The sequence below is a fragment of the Typopeltis vanoorti genome, chromosome 5, assembly GCF_054136105.1.
Source record: "Typopeltis vanoorti isolate ZY-2024b chromosome 5, IOZ_Tvanoo_1.0, whole genome shotgun sequence".
Lineage (NCBI taxonomy): Eukaryota > Metazoa > Arthropoda > Arachnida > Uropygi > Thelyphonidae > Typopeltis > Typopeltis vanoorti.
In genome coordinates, this window is record NC_143553.1 from 132,422,713 (window position 1) to 132,437,805 (window position 15,093).

Here is a 15,093-nt window from a genome sequence, read left to right on the forward strand (position 1 = left end):
ATAGGAATTTTTCTTTAAGTTAATTCTTCAATCCAAATTGCAAGCACTCGTTCCGTTTTTTCTAATAAAGCATCTCTTGAGTACGATGATAATTTGGCACTTAGTTTTGTGCCGAAATGACAGGTTTTCTTATTGCGACTTCATTCTTTTTAATTACCCTTATAGTAGATTCATCTAAATTAAAATGTTTACCAATCACCGTAGATCCCTCTCCTTTTGCTAAGTGATCTAAAATTGCAATTTTCATTTCCAAAGAAATTGCTTTTCTTTGGTGCTTTTTTTCCTCCATTGGGCCAAATTTAATTAATTATTAATTAATAATAATCAGCTAAATTAACAATTAATTATTAATGAATATATTACAAAATAACCAAGGTGTTCCATGAAAATTTCAGGATTTTTGAAGTGTTCCATCGTAGGAAAAGTTTGGGAAACACTGGATTACTCTATTATTGGAATGGATTCTCCTTCTGTTGACATGCGCAGAATTGTCGAAAGGTCTCGTATCTGTGGGCGTGCACTGCATAACTTCAAATCCGCATAAAAAGAGACCTGAGTGTATTTATGTCTTTTAAGGCACTGTTTACTGTATCAATTCACTAACATCTTGGTCTTCCTCTGGGTCTTTTTCCTGCCATCATGGCAAAAAAACACTTGTTTAGCTAATCTTTCCTTTCTCATTCTGTTAAGTGACCATACCACCTGATATTAGCTCTGCTAACACATTCCTGAATAGCTAAAATGTTTTACTTATTCTGTAGGTTCTCCATTCAGGACAGTTGATGTTTTCAATGCTTCTGAATATTTTCATTGTCTTTGTCTTTTTAATGCTGATTTTCATACTAGATTTATTACAGCAGTTATTCAATTTGGTCAGGAAATCCTGCAGACTTGTCCTGGATTTATTTAGGAGTATAACATTGTTTGCATAAAGTAAATTGACTTCCTACTCTATGAGCTTGGCTAGTTATGTTTTATTTGAGATTCACATCTCCAATTTTGATATCAGGTTTAATACCACTTTTCTTCATAATGTGATCCATATGTATGATGAATAACAGTGGAGTTAATGTACATCCTTTTTTGTGCACCCGACTTAACATCAAGCTATCTTCTGGTACCTCCTTCAAACCTAACTGCTGATTTACAACTCGCATAGAGACTATGTATTGCTTGATATAATGTCCCATTTACACTTTATAACTGTAACATTTTAAACAGCTTTCCTCATGGCACCTTGTCATATGCCTTTTCCAGATATACAAAGCTCAAATACAGGATCCTTGTTATATTCCCATAATTTCTCAACTATTTGTAATCTATCCTGACATCTTCTGTTTGGCCTCAACCCAGCTTGTTATTCAAGGTGTGTGGTGCACATCCACGGAATAACAATATCACTGATATTATATTTTTTGCATTTATTCCCGTTAAAGACTCCCCTAATATTGTTTAATGGCTTTGCTTGATTCCTAAAATTAAACACACTACACTGATGCTTCATGAATTGGACACTTTTCGATGCATAAACATTGCATCACATTCATGTTAATAGCCAGGGTCTGCAGTCACAAATACATACATCTTCAAACAGGTGTACAGATTGTACAGTGAGTCAAATTCTTAGCATTCCAGTGGTTTTAAACTGCCCAGAAGGCGAAAGGGTGAGCATTGAAACAATAGGACCCAGAAACCAGCAGCTGTGTATGTGTATAAGTGGGTTATTGTGCCAACTAATCCAATTTTACGTTGTCATTTGTCATGAGTTGCTATTTTTGTTTTTTTATTTTCATCTGATTTACTGACCTGATATAGACAGGTAATTTTCTATAAACTTTTTGCCCATATTTACAATGAGAAACACAGTGTTGACGATTTACTGAATGTCCCATTTTCTGCCAGAGTTTTTGCGGATTGTACAATTATAGTTGAAGGAAGTTGGAACTTTTGTATAAATAAGTAAGTGAAACGAGTTATTTCAGCCTTTCTTTGTTATCCAGAAAAATAATAATTTCCCAAGTAATTTTACTTTTTTCAACTTTTGTGCATATTATATTATTTAAAAATTTTATCAAAATTCAAACCATGAAGCAAAGCTATTGTTCATTTGACCTTTATGCTTTCCATATTCAAAATTATATTAATTGATAAATTAAAGTATTCAAAGTAATTATCCTATAATTAATTGCATTGGACCAATGCAATTAATTATAGGATAAAGATGAGCAGTGATGTACTGTGCACTCTTAAAATTTACATCCATCAATAAAAATGCAATGATACGGTCAAATTGACATGAATTTTTTAGCACGGGTTGCATAAGCCACACGACAGCACACCCAACTTAAATGGGCATGCTACGCTGCCGATGAGCACCCTACTCACTCATCTGTAATTTTATCCTCTGACTGGGCCTTCTGAATTATGCAGTGTGGCTACTGTAAAACTTTTACACCTCCATATTTTAGCATTTCTGGTTGAATATTGTCTACTCCAGCTGCCTTTTCACATTTCAGGTTTGTGGTAGCTTTTTCTATTTCAAATACAGATATATATATTCTAGATGACATTCCTATTGGTTGTTTTCTACCATCTTGCTGTCACACTGCTTGTTTCATTTAGCAATCTTTCAAAGTATATACACTCAATACATCAAGAATATCTTTATCCTCAGTTTTCATGTCCCCTTTATCATATCTAATTCCTTTTACAGTACTCTTTACTCCACTTCTGCTTTTTCAATAGAATGTTTATTTTCTATGTTCTTACCAAAGTCTTCCCATGACTTTTGTTTAGCTAATTTTACACTGGATTTTGCTAAATTTGCTGGATCAACTAAGAAACGAAGACATAAGGAAACGACTAAAACAAGAAATACAATAATAGACAAAATCCAAGAAAGAAGACTGCGATGGTTCGGCCATGTGACCAGAATGGGAACAGAAAGACTACCATCTAAAGCCCTGAATACAATGATGGAAGGTAAAAGATCCAAAGGACGGCCCAGAATTAGATGGATAGACAAAATAAAAGAGGACCTGAAAACCAAATCACAACAAGCGACACCAAATTGGACAGAATTGTTTGGAATCTCCTGGGATTCGGCCTCATCATCATCATCCACATAGATGATGGAAGAGAGAAGAAGAATAAGAATTTTACACAATGCTTTGCTTTTTTACATTTTTTCCTTGATTTCCTCTTTAACTTCCTGGGTCCACCATGGAGTTCTGATTTTTCTATCCTTGCAAATTACTCGCTACATGGCTGAATCAATCACTGAATTTGCCAGAGAGACATGTGCCACTGAATCTCTAAGGTTTGGTTCTTGTTTTCAAACTTTTTCAGTTTTTCTTGAATAATGTTTGTGTATTTGAGTCTACAGTTATCTGATAGTTGTTCAACTTGGATTCATTTCAAAACTTTCTTAGACACCCTTGTTTTCAGTATGAAGTTCAGTTTTATCCTACTCAACACTAAATGGTGATCACTTCTACTTCAAATCCTCTGTATACTCTGGTGTCCTGAACCAGTGGGAAAACATCACTGTCAACAATAATATAGTCAGTGAGACTTTTCTTATTCCTTGCATCTTCTCTCCATGTGAATTTGTGCATATTTTTATATTGGAACATGGTGTTAGTAATAATTAGTCCATGTCCTGAGCAGAAATCTAGATACTTCCATTATTATTATTATTAGCTTTGCTTCTCCAAATTTTTCCAAAACGTTCTTATATGTCTGGTAATTATTTCCTACTCTGCTGTTTAGATCTCCAACTAGGACCACCTTTTATGTTGTGTCAGCTGCCTTCTGTAATGCCTCGAAAAATTCCTCTACTTCTTCCCTATTAGAACCTTCTGTGGGACCATAGGCAAAAAAGTCTCATTGTGCAATTTTCTCTTTTGATATTGTCCACATCACTACTTGATACCACCTGCCATTCAAGAGGATTCTCCTCATATTTAATGTTTAATATTATAGCTATTCCTTTTCCCTGATTGTTATTTCCTGAATACAATATTTTGTATTTGTTGCTTAAAAAGATCTCACCTGTTTTTGTCTTCTTTGTTTTGGTAACACCCATTATGTCAGTCTGTTACTTATCCAATTCATCTGCCAGTTCCATTTCTTTTCCATTGGTGCTTCTTATGTTGATGTGCCAATCTTGATCTCTGCTGTTGTTGAGTTGGAGTTTGTTCCAGTATCCAGTAGCTGACTTTTTGCTGTTTGCCCAAGTTCCCTGATGAAAACAATGGGGGGGGGGGGGCTTGTTTAACCAATCAATGTCCAAACTGGCATGAAATTCCATCATGTTGTACTCCAATAAGTAGGCATCAACTTGATTGGCTAAATCCCAAATTGCCAGCCCATCCTCATTCATTCATTATCCAGGTAGATATCCCATAGGGTGCACCATGAGAAGGTGAGGATGACATCAGGTCAGAAGCCCTGGTCAGTTCTCTGCAGTCCCCAAAAGGCCACGTGGAGGTCTCAGTTATCCAGTCTTGACCCTTAAGTACCCCAAAATAATACACCCTGAGTGATTAAAAAGTATGTGGACTGACTTTCTTTTTAAGAAAATTGGTGTCAGTACTTTTCATTCTCAGACTTCTACAAACAAGTAGACAATGTGCATGTGTATATTTAGTCATTTGACTGGCTTTCCCCAGATATTCATTACTTTTCTCAACCATCTCAACAGAACAGAATGGCTAGTACATTTTTTGACATATTTGTCACATACCTTCCCTTGAAAGCTTTACTTTTATATTGTATAGAAGCCCACTTGATGGATGTACATCACAAGACAGTGCCTGATCACTGTACTCCTCTAATCGTATCATCTACCATATCTGTCCTATCATAATTTCCCACCACGAATTAGAGCCAAGAAAATCCAAACCTGGATGAGCCAAGGATCACTTTGCTCTTGAATGCCTATCAAGCAATGGGATCTGAAGCTCTGATAACAAAGTATCACTGTTTGCATGCTGATTTTAACAAACAGTGTGCAAACAGTGACCCTTCAAACAGAGATTACTAAGAGGAACAAATTAGTAGTATTGCTGATGCAGCAATCAGATCTGAAGCTCTGATAACAAAGTATCACTGCTTGCATGCCGATTTTAACAAACAGTGTGCAAACAGTGACCCTTCTAACAGAGATTACTAAGAGGAACAAATTAGTAGCATTCCTGATGTAGCAACCAGAATTACCAGCCGAGCTTTCCACAAATCATCCCAGAGAAGAAAATATTCAGAAATCTGGCCTTAACTCAGAAGATGAAGTTGTGGGTGAACTTTCCTACACTGAAGATCCTTTAGTCAGTGAGCCTTGCACTTTCATACAGAAAGTGCGAGGCTCTTCTCACAAATCAACTAGCCCTCAAATACATTGCAAGAATTCCAAAACTTATATCTCAACTTCTGGACCTACCCTCCAAATTGGGAGGGAAAAAAAAGTAGAGCAGAGGTTAACAGGTGTAAATGTATCTCCACGACAAACTAAAAGTGATTGCAGACATACCAGGACATGCCATAATACCCTGCATGTGTTCAGTATTTACATAACTATAGTAGAATGCTCAGGCATCAGAAGTCTTGGACTTACAAAGCCATCTTTCCATTACTGACTAAGAACATGTCATAATGGCTGTAGACTTTAACTGCACTCTTAACTAAGAAAAAGACAGATTGCAATGTGCTGAACACCGTACCTCATTAATAAACAAACTTCAAACACTGGTAAATGATAATGAATTCATTTGACATCTTTTGGCATCAAATCCAGATAAAAGGCCCTGCACATGGAGGTCAGCAATCACAGCAGCTAACAGCCCTCTATACCAAGCAAGATTCGACAGATACTACATTTTTAAACACACACCGTTCCTCTAGTTAGAAACATCTCTCATATCCCTTCCTATACTCAATTACAGCTTCATTGTGCTGTAATTTTCTTTCTCTTCAGAAGTATCCAAACCTGGAAGTACCTACTGGATCTTCAAAAACACCCTCCTGCAAGATGCAGATTATGTATTTAAACATTCAGGCTTTGATATGTACCCTCACTCGCTTGAAAAGTGAATATAGAACCAATGAAAATTCGTCTAAAATCACAAATAAAATATTTTACATAGATCTACAGTTTTAGAAGAATCAATAGAGGAATTTTAACATCTGACAAGTTGAACAACAGCTCCTGCATCTTCTCCCAGAAGAAAGTCCTGAATATTACTCGGCCCTTCAAGCCCTGCAAAGACACTTAGAATTATTCACAAAGGGTGCCCTACTTAGATCTCAGCATACACATATAAATCTTTCAGATGGCTTGCAAAATTTTTTTTTCTTTCTGGGGAGAAAAAAAAATACCAGGCAGCGAGCTATATCTCAGCAATTATGCTACAAGATGGCAACATCACAGAATTCCTAGTCTTCTGGGATCAACTCAAACCACTTCTCTTTAAAACACTGCAAGAAACTTATTTACAGAGGCGAATTCTCCATACTTGCTGTGCATGTGCTTTAATTGAGAAAGAAGTAATATTTCTGAGATAAAGAGCCAAAAAGGCTTCACTTCGGCAATGCAACAAAATTTTACAAATTAAGTCGGCATGAAATTCTTAGAGGTTCTATATATTCGGCTTGGAAACTACGAGTTACCCTAGCCTGACCTTTTTATGACGATGTTATTGACCAGTTCATAAAGAAGAACCGTAGGGTAGAATTTGTATTCAAGTAGCTAAATTGAAAAAGATAGAATATCATTTGTAAAATAAATGTGGTATTTGTATGATTAAATGTACATAAATTTCTAAATATATAGTTTTAAATGGTCAGTAATTCATTATTCAGCTAATCAGACTTCAATCACACCTCTCACTCCCTGAATGATAACAAGAGCAAGTGTGAATTTCAAGACCAGCATTCGCCCCTGCTTATTTCCAAGGGCTGCCACAGTCCATTATGACCTCAGTAGCACGATTGATATCAAAGAAGGGAGGCAACACACATTTGAAACTGGCATCTAATGTCATTAATCAATATGAACTGCAAAATCATTTCCAAAGTTATTGCAAACCAACTAAACCCCATCCTGCCTGAAGTTATTGGCCAATACCAAACTTAATCTGTTCCAGGAGGATCAATGCATAATAACCTCCATCTAAGAAGAGATCATTGCAAACAGTCCAAATGAAAACCTAGCACTCATGAGCCTTGATCAGGAAAAAAAGCCTTTGATAGAGTAGAGCATGAGTATCTCTATGAAATCCTAAAAAATTCGGATTTGGATAAAAAAGCCTTTGACAGAGTAGAGCATGAGTATCTCTATGAAATCCTAAAAATATTTGGATATGATCCTCATTGAAACAGTTTGATTGTTTCAATAATGGTATGCTCTTTATTGTTTAAAAATAGACAACTGGCTCACTTGCACTTTGCCATGCTCTTGAGATATCAAACAAGGATGTCTCCTCTCTGGCAACTGTTTACATTAGCCATCAAACCTTTCTAAAAAAAAAAATGCAAGTACCTGAACCAGCATAACAGAACCACATCTGAAAATCTGCTTATGCTGATGACATCACCATTATAATATGCATTGGTGAAGAAATGAAAGTAACTGATACAGATTGTATACACAAGCTTCAAAAATTCTGCAAAAACCACTGGCTTGTGGACAGGCAGATGTAAGTCTAGAACTGATACTCTCTGATTGAATGTATCAAATGAAGAACAAAAATACTTATGCATACACCTTGGAAACACCTAAATGTATAATACCCTAAATTGGACACAACTGCAAAACTGCTTTCAACAGGTGCTGGAAAAATGGAATAGTATACATACATCTTCACTCAGAGGAAGAGTCCTAATCATCAACAAAGTACTGACACTATCTGAAGACTTTCTCTGTCACATTCAAAAGGCAATCGCACACTGGAACAAACTAATTGGATAACTTACTCTACACTATGCAAGCCACTCAGTAAGGGAAGTCAAGGCCTGATCTCCCTTGAAAACAAAATCACATCTCTCAGGATCATTTTTCTCATGACACTTCAAACATTCAGATGTATGCAAACAACTCTCAATCACATGGAATCATCCACTAGATGACTTACACTATCTCCAATCCTCTGAATGGCTAGTACTTCACCATCAACTCCTAAACTACCTCCATTTTACAGAGATGCTCTACAGCAGGAAAAATACAGAATACAGAACCTCATCACAGACACACACACGCACACACTGGTGGGATCAACAGAGTCAGCTGTATTTACATAACCACTGTTTTCAAACAAAAACATAAGTCCAACAACTGGTCATCATTTTCGTTTCTCTACATGAAGCTGGGCAGGAATAAGAATCATAGTAGACCTCCTGACCCAGAACTTAAAATGGAAGACATTCACATGTCTAACCACTGAAAACTCTCAAAATAGAAAAGCAACAGATGCAAGGTGCCATTATGAAAGCCTTTCCAGATATCTCTGCACCTTAGAGAATATGAATTACTTCTGGAAACTGAGGTGAACCTACCTTTCATCATGTATCACCTGCAGCCTCACTGCCACTTCTTACTTCTCCCTCATCTGTAAACCTCTTCCCATGACACTCAGTTTTCAGTGGATCTCTCATACATATGAAAGTGTACCGGATCAGATTCAGACATACAGTGGAGGCTATGGTACAACACCTTGCCAACTTCTATTAAGCTTCACAAATTCCAACCTAGAAAATTGGATCCATGTCTCTTCTGCAACATCCCAGGCACCTTGGAACAAAAATTCTGCAAACAAAGCAGTTATCACCTATGTCCTGTACATTGCCTCAAGCACCTATAACCACATAGCCAAGATTACTGGTATCTACCCCATTCAGGAGAGAAGAAACACAGAATATGCAACTTCCTCTTCATTTGCACCAAGACTGTCATCTACAGTTTCTACCTAGGATTAATGCTAGTGTAAGTAAAAAAAAAAAAAAAAAAAAGCTACACACACTTCTCTTTCCTAGCCAGTTGGTTACTCATAATTACACCGACATCCCAGTTAAGACTCTCTCTTTGAGTTTATTTGTTTTTTCAATTTCTTGATTTTTTTTTTCTTCTTCTCACCTTTTCTCTTGATAGTATTTTGCTAAATGTCTGCAGATCTTATAGTTGTCAGTATTCTCTGGTGATGGGTCCTTTGGCATTTTTAACCTCATTACATTTCTTTATAGTATGTTCAATGTTCAACATTCTGAGCATTCAAGATGCTTGTTCCCGTCATGCTCAAACTAGCATCAGAGGGAGTCATTAAGAGATGTAAATGAACATAGGAGAATGCACTTGAATTGAAAGAACAGTCTATTAGCTTATGCTGCTGATAGCCTATATCATTATCTTTAGAGACTCATCGGGTGTTCTTTAAACTATATTTAATAATCTAATTAAGACAAATAAACCTAGGGAGGTTATCATAAACCATAAATGGGTGTTCTTGAACACTGTACATTTCAAGGCCACATTTAACTTGCCCAGCTTAGTTGTTGATAACTATACCTTCAGATAGTGGATATTTTAAATATCCAGGAGTCATTAAGACATCAAGAACTGCAAAATAATATTCATCAAGAATACAGGGAATTGCAAATACCAGTTGGGGATAATTTTAAGTCTTACAACTCCTAAAATTCAGAATATCATTAAGAATATTAATTTGATTATACTTGCTATTAACTTATGGATGTATGATATGGTCATCAACAAAGGAAAATAATACAAAATTTATTTGCCTTAGAAAGAAAAGTATTAAGACTTTTAGATCACTTTATAATCAGAATACTCGATTGCACAAACAAAGATATAATGAACTCCAAAACTGGTTTCAGAAAGACAACATTCTATTATAAGAAGTACAAGAATCGAATGGTCTATTAAGCTGTTGAAGAAGAAATATTAATTTTCTCAAGCCTGACTTTCCTAATGAAGTAATTTTCTTCAGAAATGTTGATGTTCATAGCTCCAGCTGGATTCTTATTTCTAGAGCATCCATAACTCACTTGACATGAATAATGCCTTTTAGCTGGCAAGACTTAGATTCAAATCCTATCTAGAATACAATGATCATTTATAAGGACTTTTCAACTGAATAGCTGGTCCCATATGGAGGTGGAAAGGTTTTTATCCTCAGAAATTCTGATTTTTCATCATGCTGGGCAGACCAGCCAGAAAATACACTGCCTGCCAAGAGGTCAATGGACACCATGGTGTGAGGACTGAACAACCACAGTGCCTGCCTTCATAAGATGTAGTACCTCCTTTTGCTGTGATGACTGCAGCAATCCTATGGGGCACACTTTCCACAAGCATATGATAGTGATCAGTAATTTTGGACCATTCTTCCTGTAGGCATGTGATGAGGACCTGGACTATTGTGGGGCAAACATTGCTTGACTTCACCTGATGCTCCAGTTCATCCCACAGATGTTCAAAGGGTTGAGATCAGAATGCATTGCCTTGCTGAAAGAGATAATGGTCAGTTCCGTAGAAATGCCACAAAGTAGGAAGCGAAGCATTGCATTGTCCAGAATGTTCCAATGCCTCTTGGAGTTCAATGTTTGTGGCATCACAAACTTTGCAGTTGACTCTGCACTTCCATCTCGGTATCGTATCACCGATTGTTGATCTGGGATCCCAATTTGCTGAACAGATGGGCTTGTAACATAGCATCCTATCACGATGCCTCTTTCAAGCTCCAGCAGTTCCCTTCTTGCAGCCATTTCACCTGGATCCAGTTGCACCGACTTCGTATTCAGAGCATCATATTCCTCCAATTTATACCTCCGATAAACGTGACTGGCTGCATGAAAAAAGGGAAGGGGATGGCCTGGGATCAAGTGAAAATAGTTGGATTTGAAGAAGGTTCTAAGTTGAATAAGGAGAAAAAAGGTTACTTCTGCATCTGGACACTCCCACTCTAAGAAGGTTCAAAGTCCTCCAGGTGCTATAGGGTAGGTGATATCCCTTGATTAACTCTTCCTTAATTATGGGGTCTTTAAGTTGAACCGATTCCCTCCATAGAACAAGGCATCACTCCTCAGGTTTATGGATCAATGGTTTAGTTCTTTGCATAAAACTATGCCTCGATTTGAGTCGAGAAGCCATGATGATATGGCCGTACATTGGATGTCTTTCGTCTGTCATCTGCTTTTTTTTCTCCATCTCACCGGCCACTTGACTTCTTATGCCTAGTGGTGCTATGTCTTCTAAGGGATACAGCTTGTTGACTGGGGTTGGTTTTAGACATCCGGTTATGATCCTAATGGTATCATTTAAAGCCACATCCATATGTTTCGCATGGGCAGATGCCACCCATACTGGGGCAGCATACTCCCCTGCAGCAAAACACAATGCCAAAGCCGTCAAGCGAAGTACCTCTGGTTGAGCTCCCCACGTTGTGCCGGTCATTTTTCTTATGATGTTATTTCTTGCATAGATTTTTCCTTTTAGTTCCTGGCAATGTACCTTATATGACAAGGTACGATCCAGCTTAACTCCAAGATATTTGGGATTGCTGCAGTGTTTGAGGTGTTTTCCTCTCAGGACAATGTTTAACTGGCGTTTTGCTTCCCTGTTGTGCACATGGAAAGCACATACCTTAGTCTTGTTTGGGTTAGGCTTCAGGCAATTGATCTCATAGTAATTGGAGAGTATTTCTAAGGCTTCTGTCAACCTCTTCTCAACTTCTCAAAACTCCTTGCTTGACTGCATATAGCTGTGTTGTCGGCATAGATAAACCTCCTCACTTGTGCGTGGGTCCATACAAGGTAGAGATGAAAGAGGGGAAATGGTGATAATGGTTTTGAGGCACTATGGTGTGAGATAGAAGTGAATAGAATGAAATACATTGTTGGATGTTGCTATAGACCTGGTAATGTGGAGGGTAGTGACCAGGAAATGTATAAGCAGATGGAAAAAGGTGATCATTGTGGATGATTTTAATTATGGTAGTATATGGAAGTAAAGAAATGAGTTTCTTGATTTTTTGAAGGACAATTACCTGTAACAGAGGACACATGAGAATTGAGGGTCTTGGATGTGATCATCTCATCAGAGGACATGATTATAAATGAGGTGTCAAATCTCCATCCATTTGGTGAGAGTGACCATGAAGTGATTATCTGCATGGTTGCTAGCCATGTGAGGACTTTGTGGAACTACAAGGCTTGCGATTATGAGAAGCTCAAGAGAGAGTTTGGAGCTGTAGCATACAGTTGAAAGGAAATCAGTGATGCTTGGGTGACATTCAAAACCTGTCTAGTAGAAGCAATGTCTAAATGTATTCCAAAGGGCCAAAGATTAAACAAGGTAAGTGTGAAATGGATGAATGAGAAATTAAGAATGCAATAGAGAAAAAAAGCATTATGGATGCAACATAGGAGGAGTGGTAATCAATTCCATCAGGAATACAAAGAACAGGCAAGGAGGGTAACTTGATTGGTAATGGTAACAAAAGTTCAGTATCAGTAGCAGTTAGCTGATGAAGCCAAAAAAAAATCCCAGAGAGTTCTTTCGATATGCAGCCAGCGAAAATAAGAATGATTATGGGCTGACAGCGATTGGAGAAAATAGTCAACTGCTGTGGAGGATATAGTTGAGATATTTGAGGTGCAGTTCATAAAGGTTTTTCATCCTTGTGAATGTGATATCATGGAGAGTTTGAGAGCAGTGGATGATTATGAGTGAGGAAGAGGTATATGGGGAATTGAGCAAACTAGATATTAATAAGGCTGTGAGACTTGATATATCACTGCATATTTTGAAGGAATGTGCCAGGGAGTTGACATCTGCCTTGACATATTTTTTAACATGAGTCACATTGTGTCAAGTTCCAATGGAGTGGATGGAAGGCAAGATTATACCACTTCATAAAGGAGGTGGCAGAATTCAAGAATCATGTTATAGGCCAATCTGTGTCAGTTGTAGTAGTTAAAGTGTTGGAAAGACTGGTGAGAACTAGGATCCAGAATTGACAACAATGGTATTATCTTTGATGGACAGCACGGATTTGTTAAAGGGAGGTCATGTTTTAGTAATCTACTTATTACAATAAGGTGACAGCAGCATTACTCAGACTTTGCAAAGGCTTTTGATAGATTACCACATGATAAGTTTATAGTCAGACTAGAGCAGATGCGGTTTGATATTAGACTAGTACATTGGATAGGAGACTGACTGTCTGATAGGTATCAACAAGTTGTGTATGGGGGAGCAATATCTATCAGACAGTCATTGCCTCTTTAGTCTGTTTTATGGCCATTGATGTTTAACCTGTATGTTAATGATATTGGAGAAGATATGAATGCGGATAAGTTGTTTGCAGGTGATGCAAAATTGGGACAAACTATGAGGAGTAGAGCAGATTGCTGTGGTCTACTTGTAAGGCCAATGAATAGATTGAGTGAATAGGTGTTATAGGCCAATTATATGGGAGTGGGGATGCCAGTTCAATGTTGCGAAATGTAAGGTTTTAAAACTTGAAAGCAAAGATGGGATATAGAATTTACTTTTGGTGGGGATATATTGTTGGAGGTGCAGGAAATAAGAGATCTTGGAATGATGGTGGATAAGGATCTGAAATTTAGAGGACATATTGCCAAAATTGTGAGGACAACACAACAAATTCTGGGAAAGATTCTGGTTGCATTATATAAGGCTCTGATTAGGCCCCATATAGACTACTGTGCACAGATTAACACCTATCTTAACACTATATATTTATTGTTTGAGATAGTGTGGATTCTAAGGTCGATTTTCTTGAGTTTACGAGAAGAAAAACCTGAATTTCCTGTTGAACACCCCCCCCCCCCCCCCCGCTTTCCCATTTCAGAGATCGACTAACTCGGGAACCAGTTGAAGAAAGGCTTAAAAAAGTTCCTCTTATCAGTGGGCTAAGTTCGAACCTAGGTTTTCCTTCGGGCAATCAATCGTCATGGAGTGCAAAAGCCATTTCCCCTGAGCTACAATAGTTTTAATATTATTTATTGATATCAATTTTGATTTCTAGCTCATGACAGACGTTTCTTTAATTGGTAAACTGATTGTTGTGTCTACCTTGTATTTCTCTTCCTTGATTTGCTTGTTTCTACACACTGATGATGTACTGTTATTTCAGTAGAAAATATCTGTACTTTCATTAAAGTTTATTACTGTGCTTATCATGTAATTATTTATATGATTTTAGACAGACTGACTGTTCTGCTGAGATTAGAATTCAGGAACATCAAAATTACATCAGACTTAGAATCTGAAGTATAAATGCAACCTTCCTTGCAGTTTTCACTATTTTTTCATCATCTTCTCATCCCTTTGTCTCCATTGCAAGGTGGCTCAACTTTCAAAGAAACGTTTAAGTAATCCCCCCCTCCCTCTAATTTACATCATTTATCATGCAGGTGGAACCAAAAAGGTTGAGTTTTTTAATTGTTTTCTGCACTGTGAACAATATGCATTCAGAATCTTTAATGAATAATACAGAATCTTTAACCATTACCCGCATCAAGCATCCCCAGTGAGCACTCATGAATATGGATATTTCCAATGCTCAGATTCATTTCAAAGATCATTGCTGTTTCCATTTATTACCATAGGCTTATGTCCGCATTTATTATCCAATTTCTTATTTCCTTTTTACAGTTTAACTCGTGTGTCATGTTATTCCTTAGGTAGGAAACCTTTTACCTTCCCAGTTCATATCTACAAACCTTCGTTTGATTCTTCATTTTCTTATCTCCAAATACCATCGTTTTAGTTTTTCAGCTTTTCTCTCTCTCTCTCTCTCTCTCTTCACTTAACTAAAGCATTGTTTTTCTTTATGAATAATAACTATGTCATCTTCAAATCTTAATTTATTGATTCTCTTATTGTAAACTGAAATTACCTTTATACACTGTTTGGAAAGAAATCAACAGAAATTGCCACGGTCAAGGTGCATCGTGCCATGTAACGAGTTGTGTTTTTAGCCAGTATAAATTTAAAGAATATGACACTCACAAGTCAGTGCAACTGTGTTGAAATGGCTGCGAGAAGGGAACTGA